General features: G+C 42.9%; 1 protein-coding gene across 2 annotated transcripts in view; it reads left to right on the forward strand.

The window, feature by feature from the left end:
- The window catches only part of LOC124788228 (activated Cdc42 kinase Ack), a 499,253-nt gene that overhangs the window by 137,102 nt on the left and 348,897 nt on the right, over positions 1 to 13,254 (forward strand). The gene's annotated exons all lie outside the window — the stretch shown is intronic.

Here is a 13,254-nt window from a genome sequence, read left to right on the forward strand (position 1 = left end):
GTCGATCACTTTGGACGAGTGTGTCCACACGTTCCAACACCGCTGGACTCACAGCTGTGTGTGGCTTGCTGACATGCAGATATAGGTCAGGTTTGTGCATCCTTGTTGCAGTTGATGACAGGCACCTCGCCCAGTTACTCGTCATGTTTTTGTTCATTGCCAGGCCTCTGTAGACATTCTGCAAGCACCAATGAATGTCTGAGATGCTCAAGTTTTCTCCCAAAAGAAACTCAGTTACAGCTCTCTGCTTGGAACACACTTGTGTTACAGATGCCATTTTGAAGGATACATATAGCACTGCCACCTGTTGGAACTTCATGAAACTATAGGGGTTTAAGTGGGAATATTCCATGATGTCCCACAATGAATTGTGCATTTTTTGTACTGAAATTGGCTGAGGAAAAAAGTGTGTTGCAGTACTTATTGAATACCCCTCGTAAATTGTATTGTTTGTTACAACAGTCTGATGTCTGTTCGAATAAAAAGTAAAATTTTCAATAATATAGACAATAAAATGTTTTAAAAATTGTGGCTATGCACTCCAGTGCTACAAGTTACATAGAATTTTGCATACACTGTCAGATGTAAACATAAAGAGCATTGAACACCATTTCACTTGTAATTGTGTGCTGGATGTTGTCATGCCATACTTCATATAGTTCATGATTAAGTATGAAAGCTGCTGATATTGATATTGACATATAGCACAAATATTATATTGTGCTTGTGTTAGTCCCAATTACTTCCACAATGTTTTTGAGATATTTTGTACCTGCAGATCCATGGTTTGTACCACTTTTAGCTGCAAAGTAGTGCTTCATAATATAATATGGTTATGCCCCCCTATCATTCAGAAAAAAATTGTGTTTTTATTGTGGATCATATTCAGATCTGCCAGACAATGACGGTATGTCAACTTGTCTTGGCAATAGAAAGTGCTGTATAGCTGTAGCTTTGGTTGGTTTAAAAATGTCTTTCGTATTACAAGTGACAGAAACACTGACAGACTGACCAGGAATGACAGTACTGAATGGAGACTTGAGGGCCCTCCTGGCGCATGATGCATGTGTGAAGTGTTTGTGTTGGTTCTAGGCTCTGAGGTTTAAAAGTACTCAGTTCCATACCAAGACAGTTGCGAGGTTAGCTCTAGTGAGGATTGGCACCATTCGTGCATCTTGCAAAGCTCTCCTGGCCCTGGCAGGCTGATGTATAAAGGGCAGGGTCGTGGGGTGCCTGACTGCCATGCACAATGGTCCTGGACCATTGGAACTCTGGTATTGGACTGAGAGAAAGTGTGCAGTGCCTTACTACAAGAAATTCATCGAATTACACATAATGTGAAGCGTAAAAATGCAAGTGCTTCAACTGCTTTTCTGCAGATCTTTTGTATAAAAAGATGAGATAAAATTGTTGGAAGAGGATTGATTTACCATTGGATAATGTACTAGTAGATTTATCAGAAGAATGCAAATTAAAGACAAAATAGAATTAAAATCGGACAACATGTATACAGCAAAAAACAGTCAAACAGTGGAAAATCTGAGATGGAAGAACAAGATAATGAGATGGATAGATTGCTGCTCAGCGCACAGGGGAGGCACTGAGCCACAGATAGGTGCATTGAAAATACGGCTAGATATTATTAGGGTGGTGCATAAGTTCTTAGCATATTTGTTTTGCATGGTGATATTCCAGCTGCTATGGGTTTATTTATCAGTTGTCATTTTTTATTTGTAATTCAATGTTGCTATCTGAGTTTAGACATTGTCGTTTTGTCATTTGGAGATAGTGAGTGGAGCGGCATATGCTAGAAAGTGGACTGCCATGTGGAGGAATCGGAAAATTTCCGACATAGTCTTCTGTTGGAGTTCAACGCAGGAGTGACACCAGTGGATGTGACCAGTAGCATTTGTGCTGTGTATAGGGATAATGCCGTTGGATAGTGTGTGGCAAGCAAATGGTTGTCTGATTTTAAGGAGAATCATTTTGACATTAGTCACTCTGCACGTTCAGGAAGACCTTCACAGTTTGATGAAGATTGTTTAAATACATTACTCCACAATGACCAACATCAGTATACTTAAGAACTGGCAAATGTAATGCACTGTGATCATCCCAATATCATTAAACATTTGCATGCAGTGACGAAGGTTAAAAAATTGTTTACTGGTGATGAGGAATAGTGCTAACATCAGGAAAAGAAAGGAAGGATTTATTCCAAACAAAGCAGCAAGTGATGCTACTTCCCGTACAAAGATCTGCACACATCCACAAAAGATAATGTTTCGAATCTAATGGAACGGCAATGATGTGGTGTACTATTCATTGCTTTCTCGAGGTGTAATCGTCATTACTGACATTTATTGTCAACAACTGAGATGTCTTGCAGACACATTCCAAGAACAATGACCAGGAATACTGTGTGAAGTGATGCTACTCTGTGTTAATGCCCACCCGCATTCTGCTATGTTGACAAAAAACACTATACAGGAGTTGGGTTGGGAAGCCATTTCAACACCCACCTTATTCCCGTAATATCGAACCCACAGATTTTCACCTTTTCTGCCCTCTTTCAAATAACCTTCAAATTCCTTCCCAGAAGAAACTGCACTGCTGTGGCTCAAAGAGTTGTTTGCCTCAAAACTGTGTGATTTCTACAGTTATGAAATTGAAAAGTTACTCCAGCATTGGCAGAATATTGGTAACAGTGGAGGAGAATATTTTATTGATACTAATGTCTCTGTTAACTGCATCTGTTGCATTTATTAAATTTACTGAAAAATGCTACGAACTTATGCACCAACCCAATATGAACTATCAGGCTAAGTGCTTTGTGAGATGTAAGTGAAACAGAGAGACATTCACTTGTATGTAGCTCCAGCCTCTGTCATCCCTGGATGCTAAAGCCTGACTACCACAGCATCTGAGGTGACCAGCATTCTTAGCTCGGAGCAGGTAGAGCGGTACAAAAGATGCGCAGGGTGGGGAGGTACAGGGCTAGCAGGGTAGGAGTGGGACAAGGTGCCAGTGTTGTCTTTACGAGTGTGCAGGAAGGTGGTGGAGACAGGGATAGGGCTGCTAAGTGCAGTGCTGGGAAGCAGTGCTAGAGGGGGAAGGGGAGGGGAAGGGGTAGGGGAGGGGGAGGGGGAGGGGAAGTAGAAGTAGAAGTAGCACAGAACAGGTGAAGACTACATATTTGCTGTGGCAGTGTAGAATGAGGACTGGATTGGGAATGGGGAAGAGGATAGGCAGAGGGAGGACAGGGGCTAGCAAAGATAGAGACCAGGCAAGTTATGAGAATGAAGCGTACGCTCCAGAGGGTGTTCCCACCTACACAGTACAGTACAGCTGGCATTGATGGGAAGAATCTACATGGTACATGCTGAGCAGCAATTATTAAAATGTTGCACATTGCATTGGGCAGCATGCTCAGTAACTGGTTGATCCAGCTGCCCCTCGACCAGAGATTGGCAGTGGCCATTCATGTGGACACACACACACACACACACACACACACACACACACACACACACACCAGTAAATAAGGCTGAAAATCAATTACAACAGGACAATTGGTTTATAATTAACATATCCAAAAGAAACTTATGCAAATTGACAATGAAGTCGTAGATCTAATTGAGGGGTTTTTGGCTGGCGGGCAACCCAGTTAAAATGATCTTGAGAGCTTCTTGTAAACTAGTTTTCAAAAGTAAAGATGTGATGTGTCTGGAAAGGGAAGCTCTCAACCAGTGTGTATCACCAGTCTCAATGTATGGTTGTGGAACATGTTCTTTTAATGTGAAAACCTTTAAGAAATTCAGTGTTCCTCAGTGAGCAATAAATAGATGTGTATTGGAAATTGAAAACAGATTATGGTACAGACTGAAGTCAAAGATGTAACTTAATTGTGTCCAGAAAAAAAATGAATTGGAAGTGACACACAGCCAGGTGAGGAGCAGTGCACAGGTTGAGTAAGCTGAGCTAAGCTGTCTGCTGGACTCAGAGAGATGAGGTGAAGGAAGGTCGAGTGGTGAGGACGACCGTAGAAAATGTACGCTATGTCTACGTCTACATCTACATCTGTACTCTGCAAACCACTATTAAGTGAATGACATAGGATACCTACCATTGTATCAGTTTTTAGGTTTTCTTCCTGTCCTATTGATATAGGGAGTATGGGAAAAATGACTGTTTAAACACCTCTCTGTGCCCTGACAACTTGTGTTATCTTTGCAGTCCCTGTGCGAGTGAACGTAGAGGGTTGTATGGTCAAGTTGACGTAAGTTGATACCTGACAGCTGCAGTGGGTTTGGAACAGCAGCTTTGTGCAACTTCCTCGACTAGTCATGAAATGCTGTTTTGTAAACATCTCTGTGGCAATCCCTCAGTGTTGTCAAATATTTACAGATTGCCATTGTTTCTGCCTGAAGCTGTTTACATTTTCTAGTAGAAAACTGGCAACAGTGTCCTGGCTCTCGTGAATTTCCTGTGTGGATTCAACTGTAGATCTACCATTTAAAGCTTTTCTCAAAATTTTGTCTGTAGCATTTATTGGGATACTTAGTGCCTATTTTCAAGTTTCTGACAATTCAGATTCTTCAGTACCTCCTTCGCACTTTCTCACATGTCAAGCAAACCTGTTAAAATTCATACTGCCGTTCTCTGTATACACTCAGTATCTCCTATTAGTCCTATTTGCTATGGGCCCCATACACTTGAGCAGTTTCTAGAATGGATCAAATGAGTCTTTTGTAAACAGTCTTTTTTGTAGACCTATTGGATTTTCCTAGTATTCTACTGCAGAACAGAAAGCCACTGTCTGCTTAACCCATTAGTGAGACACTATGATCATTCCATTTCATATCCCTACAGTGTGTTGCACCAAAGTATTTGTATGTATTAGCATCTGAAGACGGAACTGTAAATGTGAATTGTTACCGTACGATCGTGGACATAGAAGACTGTTTAAGCGTAGAGATCCAACTGGACTGTAATGCATGAAGACTGCTGTTAGATAATAACTTATTATTCACAATTAGGTTTATATTTAAAAATCAAAATATGCATAGTTGCTGTTTAACACATGGCCACCAGCTTAAGGACAGCTGACCAACTGAGAGTCGATCACACACTGTTCTCACTGTCGACACAACAAGTATACAATTAAGTGCCCTTGAAGCAGAGGACTACTGACCATTGCCCCTCAGGCACAAATACCTCCAGAGAGGGCAGCACCTCCCAGTGACTCAGTTGAACGTGTTGGCTCATATGTGTTGTAGTCACAGGGTACTTATCTTTCCATTTTATGAAGTGAGTAATTTTACATTTCTGAACATTTAAAGCAGTTTGTCAATCTTTGCATCACTTTGACCTTTTATCAAGATCTGACTGAATATTTATGCAATGTCTTTTAGACAGTACTTCATTGCAGATAACTACATCATATGCAAAAAGTCTGAGGTTACTTTTAATATTGTTTGCAAGGTCATTCATGTACAGTGTGAACAATAAGCTCCTAACACAGTTTCCTGGGGCACATTTTCATCTGTCAGTGAATCTCCATCCGGGGTAACTTTCTGCGTCTTCCCTACAAAAAAATCCTCAATCCAGTCACAAATTCTGCTTGATGCCTCATGTGATTGTACTTTTAATAATAAGTGTAGGTGTGGTACTGAGTCAAATGCCTTTTGGAAATCAATAAATACTGCACGATCCAAAGCTTTCAGTGTGTAAAGTTGGGTTCCACGTGATCCGTGTTTTTGTAATCCGTGCTGGTTGCCATGGAGTAGGCCATCCTCCTAGGTGCACCTCATTATGTGTGAGCTCAGAATGTGTTCTACGATTCTACAACAAATCAATGTCAAGGCTATTGAACAATAGTTCTGTGTGTCATCTCTGCTACCATTCTTGTAAACTGGTGTGACCTGTGCTATTTCGCAATGTCTGATGAAGACAGTGTGATTTGAGAACATAGGTATTAGTGAACTTAGGTTTCATCTAAAGTATTTGGTTACATTTGGAGGAGAGTCCTGTGGTTGACAAAATGATCCAGTTGAAACTTTATGTGCCATCTCTTTATAATGACAAGGAGAGGATGTGGGAGAGCAGTTTGACTCAAAGTGTGAGTGGAAGCAAGTAGATGACCCTTTCAAGTTCCTAGAAAATCTCACCTGAGTGGGCCACGAGAAAACATAAAATACTGGCCAAAGATTTTTGAGTAGCATGTGAAGTGTTTTTGAGCAACAATCATCAAATCAGTGGTTTGGTACTGTGGTCAAGCAACCTGACTGCAGAATTTCCGGCTTGTGTTCGCTACTTACACTGCTACCTTCATACATGTATTTTAGCAATGGAAAATCCAGGATTAATAATGAAAATATTATGAAAATGATAGACTGCTGTTCACAACAAGGAGGAGATGTTGAGTTGCAGACAGACACAATAAAAAAACTGCTAAACATGTGAGTTTTTGGCCAAAAGGACTCTTCGAAAATAGATAAAATCTCTCTCTCTCTCGCTCTCTCCTGCCCTCCCTCCCCCCTCCTCCCACCTCCCCCCTCTCTCTCTCTCACTCACTCACTCACTCACTCACACACACACACACACACACACACACACACACACACACACACACGTGTGTGTGCATGCAACTATGCATAATGAGAGAAGCAATCTGGATGATGGGGGTAAGGAGGAGGCTGGGGCAAGGGGGGTGAGGAATGTAAAGTGCCACTTGTGGAAGCATTCAGGGACATGTTGGGGCAGGGTAGGGAAGCTAGGTTCAGTCAAGAGGTTAGAAGATGGAGAGGGGGAGCTGGGAGGAAAAGGAGAGAAGTATAAGAGGTGAAGAAAGTCTAGGGCTTGTTGGTGGAATAGATGACTTCTGTAGTGCTGGAATGGGAGCTGGGAATGGGATAGATAGTTGAAGGACAGGGACTAACTAAGGTTGAGGACAGTGTGGTTATGGGAACATAGGATATATTTCAGTATTTCAGGGAGAGCTCCCTCCTGCACAGTTCAGAAAAACTGGTGTTCATAACAAGGATCCAGATGGTGTGGACTATGAAGCAATAAATGAAGAACATTGTATTGGGCAGCATGCACAGCAACTGTGTGGTCCAGCTGCTCTTGGTCACAGTTAGGTGGTGGCCATTCATGTGGACAGAAAGCTCGTTGGTTCTCATGCCAGCATGGAACACAGCACAGTAGTTGCAGCTTAGCTTGTAGATCTTATGACAACATTAACAAATAGTGTTGTCTTTGATGGAATAGATGATACTTGTGACTGGGCTGATATGAACAGATTTAGCGTAGGTGGTGGTGGTGGTGGTGGGGGGGGGGGGGGGATGATGTATGGGACAGGCCTCACATCTAGGTGTATTACAGGCATATGAGTCATGAGGTAGGGGTTTAGGAGCAGGGGTAGTATAGTGATGGATGAGGATATTGTGTAGATTAGGTGGGCACCAGAATACCCCTGTGAGAGGGAGAGGATGGTGGGTGGGATATTCCTCATTTCAGGGCACAACGAGAGGTAGTCAAAGTCCTGGCAGAGAATGCGATTCAGTTGCTCTGGTCATGGGTGGTACTGAGCCGCTAAGGGAGTGCTTTGTGGCCAGACAATGGGTATACTAGATGGTTGATGATGGGGAGATAAGGCATGAGAATCTGTTTTTATACAAGGTTGAGAGAGTAATGTCAGTATGTGGAGGCATCAGTGAGAGACACTTGGTGTATTTGGAGAGGGACTGTTCATCACTATAGATGTGGCAGTCACGGGTGGCTAGGCTGTATGGAAGGGACTTCTTGGCACAGAATGGGTGGCAACTGTTGAAGTGGAGGTATTGCTGGTGGACGGTGGGTTTGATATGAACATAGGTACTGATGTAGCTATTTTAATGGTGAAGATCAATATTCAGGAAGGTGGCTTGTTGGATTGAGGAGAATCAGGTGAAACAAATGGGGGTGAACTTGTTGAGCTTCTGGATGAATATGGATAAGGTGTCCTCACCCACGATCCAGATCATGAAGATGTCATCAGTGAATCTGAACCATGCAATGGATGGGATTCTGGGTGGTTAGGAAGGGTTCGTCTACATGGCTCATGACTAGGTTGGAATAGGATGGTGCCATTGCCCATTATTGTTCCATGGATTTGTTTGTAGCTGGTGCCTTCAAAGGTGAAGTAATTGTGGGTGGGGGTACAGTTGTCATGGTGACCAGGAAGGAGGTTGTAGATTTGGAATCTGTTGGATGTTGGGGAAAGTAGCAATTCAATAGTGGCAAGGGCATTGCCATTTGAGATTTTGATATAAAGGGAGGGGGTGTCAGTAGTGATGAGCAGAGTGCCGTGTAGTAAGAATGTAGAAGCTGGTAGTGTGTGTAGTGATGCAGGTGAGCAGAGAGGTGAGACTCAGGCAGAGGGTCTGAGATGGGCCAAAAAATTTGAGGAAAGGTTGGTGAGGTTAAGAAATTCTGGAATTTAGCAGAGGGTGATTTGAGGGCAGTGGGTTGTGGATCAGGTAAGGGGAAGGAGTGAACTGAACTGAGTCAGGCAGGATTCAGAATTGGTTTTGGGTTGAGCCTCTTTAGGGCTGGTAAGAGAAAAGTTTCTATTACTGAGACCAGGAGGAGGAGAGAAGGTGTTTAACAAGTCCAGCATGATAGAATGTGGGAGCAGAGCAAAAAGTAAGGCCTTTGGGAAAGACTGATACTTCTGTGGAACTAAAGCTTTTGAAGGAAAGATTTATGACAGTGTTTCAGGTCTGTTTAAGTTTTGGATTGTGTATGGTGGTGGGAGTGAGTTTCTGAGGGTGTGGTAAGTGTAGGTCTGCGAGGCAGGGTTCCTCAGCTATGAGGGGATGTTAGAGAGGTTTGGAGACTAGTATTTTGAGGTGGCATGTGCATGCTGCTGTAGTTCCTGGAGTGCAAGAATTTAAATGTGAGAGATGTGATACAGGAATTTGGGACTGCAGGTCAGGGGGAATTTTTTGGATGGAGAAGAGATGTGTTGTTTGGACATGATTTACATGGTTTTGTAGGGCTAGGCTGGTGAGTGCTAAGGACAGGTGGAATCTGAACAGGTGGAGGTCATTGTGGAAAAAGGGGTTGCAACTGGAGATGGGTAATAGATGGCAAGGCCATTGGGGGGGAATGGCACAAAAACAGTATGTTGGCTGTGTTCTACCTAGGGATAAGGAAACTTTTTGATATTGGCGCAGATGGCGAAAACAAGGATCCATGGTGGAGGATAAAAACATGTAAAGATACATCCCATTGTGGCCAGTTACTGTGTTGCTCATTGAGAGAATCTCTGCTTTCACAGACCAGCACCTTCAGCCTGTAACTCGTAATGTGTCCTCCTATGTAAAATACACCAGCCATTTCTTCCCTCGGCTCTCCAGAATTCCTGTTCCTGTACCAGACTGTGCACAGATTGTCACAATTGATGCCATCTCAATTGGCACTAATTTCCTTAATGCCCATGGCCTTACTGCTAATGAACGCTACCTTACCCAACATCGGACCTATTCCAAACCTGCAACCACCTTCCTGGTCACCGTGACCAACTATATCCTTAACGACAATTATTTCACCTCTGAAGGCACCACCTACGAACAACTCTGAGGTATGGTAGTTAGAGGAATTCTCCCTAACCACCCAGAATTCCAAATTTCCCCCTACCCCCCCACCCCTCACCCCCCGCCCCCCACCCTCCAAGTTCAGATTCAGTAACACCATCTTTGTGATCTGTGTCACAGGTGATGACACCTTATCCACATTCCTCCAGACCTCAACACGTTTTCTGCCATTTGCTTCACCTGGATCTCCTCAACCCAATAAGCCACCTCCCTCGAGGTCAACCTCCATCTCAAAGATGGCTACATCAGTACCTCCATCCATATCAAACTTACCAAACACTATACAGCGGAGATGCTGAGTGTCTCCATCGTGGATTTTCCATTGTTTGATTTTTACCAGACACTAGCAATACCTCCCTTCGACAGTTTCCACCAATTCCACACCAAGAAGTTCCTTCCATATAGCCTAGCTACTTTTGGCTTTCACATCTGTAGTGATGAGAAGTTCCTTTACAAATATGACAAGGGTCTCACTGAGGACTTCACAGATCAAAATACCCTCCCATGCTTGTACACAAACAAATCTCCCATTCCTCATCTCTCTTACCCACCACCTCCAAAATGGTTCAAATGGCTCTGAGCACTATGGGACTTAACAGCTGTGGTCATCAGTCCCCTAGAACTTAGAACTACTTAAACCTAACTAACCTAAGGACATCACACACATCCATGCCCGAGGCAGGATTCGAACCTGCCCCACCACCTCCCAAGGTACCATTGTATACTCCTGACTCAGAACCGCCCTGCACTGCAGCATCTGAATAACATTCTGTGGCATTGTTTCGACTACGTCTTATCGTGCGCTGAAACAAGAAGTATCCATCCTTACTTGATCCCTGCTCCCAGCCATTTGCCTCATGGCTCATATCCCTGCCATAGGCCTAGATGCAAGGCCTATAATGCACATCATCTCGCCTCAACATATTCATGTTCGGTGACAAGCATTGCCTATCCCATCAAAGACAGGGCTATCAGTGGATGCGGTCATGTGATCTACAAGCTAATCTGCAACTAGTGTGCTGCATTCTGTGTTGCTGACATGGGAACCAACAAGCTGTCTGTCTGCATGAATGGTCATCGCCAAACTGTGCCAAGAGACAGCTGGACCACCCAGTTGCTGAGCATGCCGCCCAACACAAATTTCTTCATTCACTGCTTCATAGTCCCCCACCATCTGGATCCTTCGTATGGACATCAGTTTTTCTGAACTGTGCGAGTAGGAGCTCTCTGTGCAATGTAGCTTATGTTCCCGTATCCTGTAGCCCCCCTGGCCTCAACGTCAGTTAGTTTCTGTCCTTCACCCATCTATCCCCTTCCCTGCTATCACTCCAGCACTACACTGCCTTCTATCCCACAAACACATCCATGTTTCCCTTCCTGTACTTCTCTCCTTTACTGCCCCCTCTCAGCCCACTGTCTCACCGCCTAACTGACCTACCCTGTCCCCATCATATCCCTGATCCCACAAGTGGCACTCTACCATCCTCCACCCTTACCCTGCTATCCCTCAGCCTCCCCGCACTAGCCTCCTCCTTACCTCCACAACTCAGATTGCTTCTCACATCACATGCAGTTGCTTGCGGTCTGGCCTCAGATGCCAGAGACAGTGGTCGTGTGTGTGCGAGCTATGTTTGCATATGTGACGTTCGCCTACTTTATTTCTTCGTTGATAGTCCTCAGTGTCGACGTACTGCATTGTTATACTGGCTGAAAAATGGAGGGTAGAAGTTCAACACTGACTGCTGTAAATGATGTAGCTGACAGTTGCACAGTTGCGTTTCATAGTTCTTTACTTTCACTGTTGACAACCCCCCAATATTACACAGTTACATGGCCAGTTCACTGTTGCTAAATTTTAAGCCTCATTACTAGGTTACAGGCAAACATCAACATGCTGCTACAATAGTTTGCTGTCGAAAATCTATGAGCAGTAAATACCTAACCACACAGTTCACAGTTCTTGCAGAATAATAAGGTACATGTGACACTGTTTATCAAATAAATTGAACAGACACTTTCATTGTTTTAACACACGACGTACTTGTGTTACACTAATTCCACTTGCAACAGTACATAATTTCCCTCTGAAAACCGACTGTGGATTGACTGTCTCGGGACCAAAAATTGGGCTTTTATATATCCTCACAATAATAGGCACTGAAACTATACATTGATTGGCGTTTAAGTTACGGAAATTACAATTAAAACATAACTCATTCAATTAACTGAATCCACCGAAAAATTCCTTCTTTTTAACAGTTCCTTCTAACACGAAAGTTCGGCTGAATTATTTGTTTAAATGATGAAATTAATGGATATAGTGTCCGCCCCCGGTAGCTGAGTGGTCAGCGTGACAGTCTGTCAATCCTAAGGCCCGGGTTCGATTCCCGGCTGGGGTCGGAGATTTTCTCCGCTCAGGGACTGGGTGTTGTGTTGTCCCAATCATCATTATTTCATCCCCATCGACGCGCAGGTCGCCGAAGTGGTGTCAAATCGAAAGACCTGCACCAGGCGAACGGTCTACCCGACGGGAGGCCCTAGCCACACGACATTTCATTTCATTTTTTTAATGGATATAGTTATGTAATATGGTAACTATTTTGGAATTAAATAAGATCTGGCTTTGCTGACATATTTTTGAATAGAGCCAAATAAATATTTCAAGAATCCTAGTAGTTCTTCCAAATGTTTATAATTAGTACACAATTTATGTTTGTTTGTAACTCAACCATAGAATCTGAGTCACGAAACAATTGCTGATTTCACCCTATAACAAAAGTTATTTACTAGGAATAGTCAAAATAAATTATGAAATTGATTACAAACACAAAACTAAGCTCTAAACTAGATCTGGTGCTATATTTCTGAAGACTGAGGGTCAACCTTTCTCATTTATGAAAATGCAGATTATACTCATGTATGTTAATGGTAATTAGACAAAAATGAAAAAAATGAGTTTAAGGAGGCAGATGACAAAACAAGAGAGGAAATAAAGAGCCTAGCTTGCTTTGACACACACACACACACACACACACACACACACACACACACACACACACTCGGGGGGGGGGGGGGGGGGGGGGGGGGGTGTGTGTGTGTGTGTGTGTGTGTGTGTGTGTGTGTTGGGGGGGGAGGGGGCATGCACGCGCGTGCATGTGTTGTGATGTTAAATTATTAATTATAAAATTTAAATATATTTAAACAGTTCAATGCCTGTACATAAAATTAATATACTCAATTTAGTTATGATAACTTTAATTTATTCATGTATTTTAACAGAAATTGTTTCAACTGATACATTTCTGACAGTCTGTGATTTCAACTATTTACCTACATTTTGTATTGGTCACCATAGTTCTGAACAGCATCTTGCCATGGGTCCGCAGTGATTTTTGGTAGTAACTTATTTTTTTTTGGAATATGGGAAATCAGCAACAGTTTTCTACCAGTGAAGTGACGGGTGTAAATATTAAAAGTACAGCTATTGATAAAGTTTTATAAACAAATTTCACCAGTGCTTTCATTACACTTTTTGAGTATGTAAAGAAAAAGTTATTATCACTGACAATCCTGTGTCTGGGGGGTCTTTTAGCATAGCTGTGGATCAAGCACG

Source organism: Schistocerca piceifrons, chromosome 3 (genome assembly GCF_021461385.2).
Source record: "Schistocerca piceifrons isolate TAMUIC-IGC-003096 chromosome 3, iqSchPice1.1, whole genome shotgun sequence".
NCBI lineage: Eukaryota > Metazoa > Arthropoda > Insecta > Orthoptera > Acrididae > Schistocerca > Schistocerca piceifrons.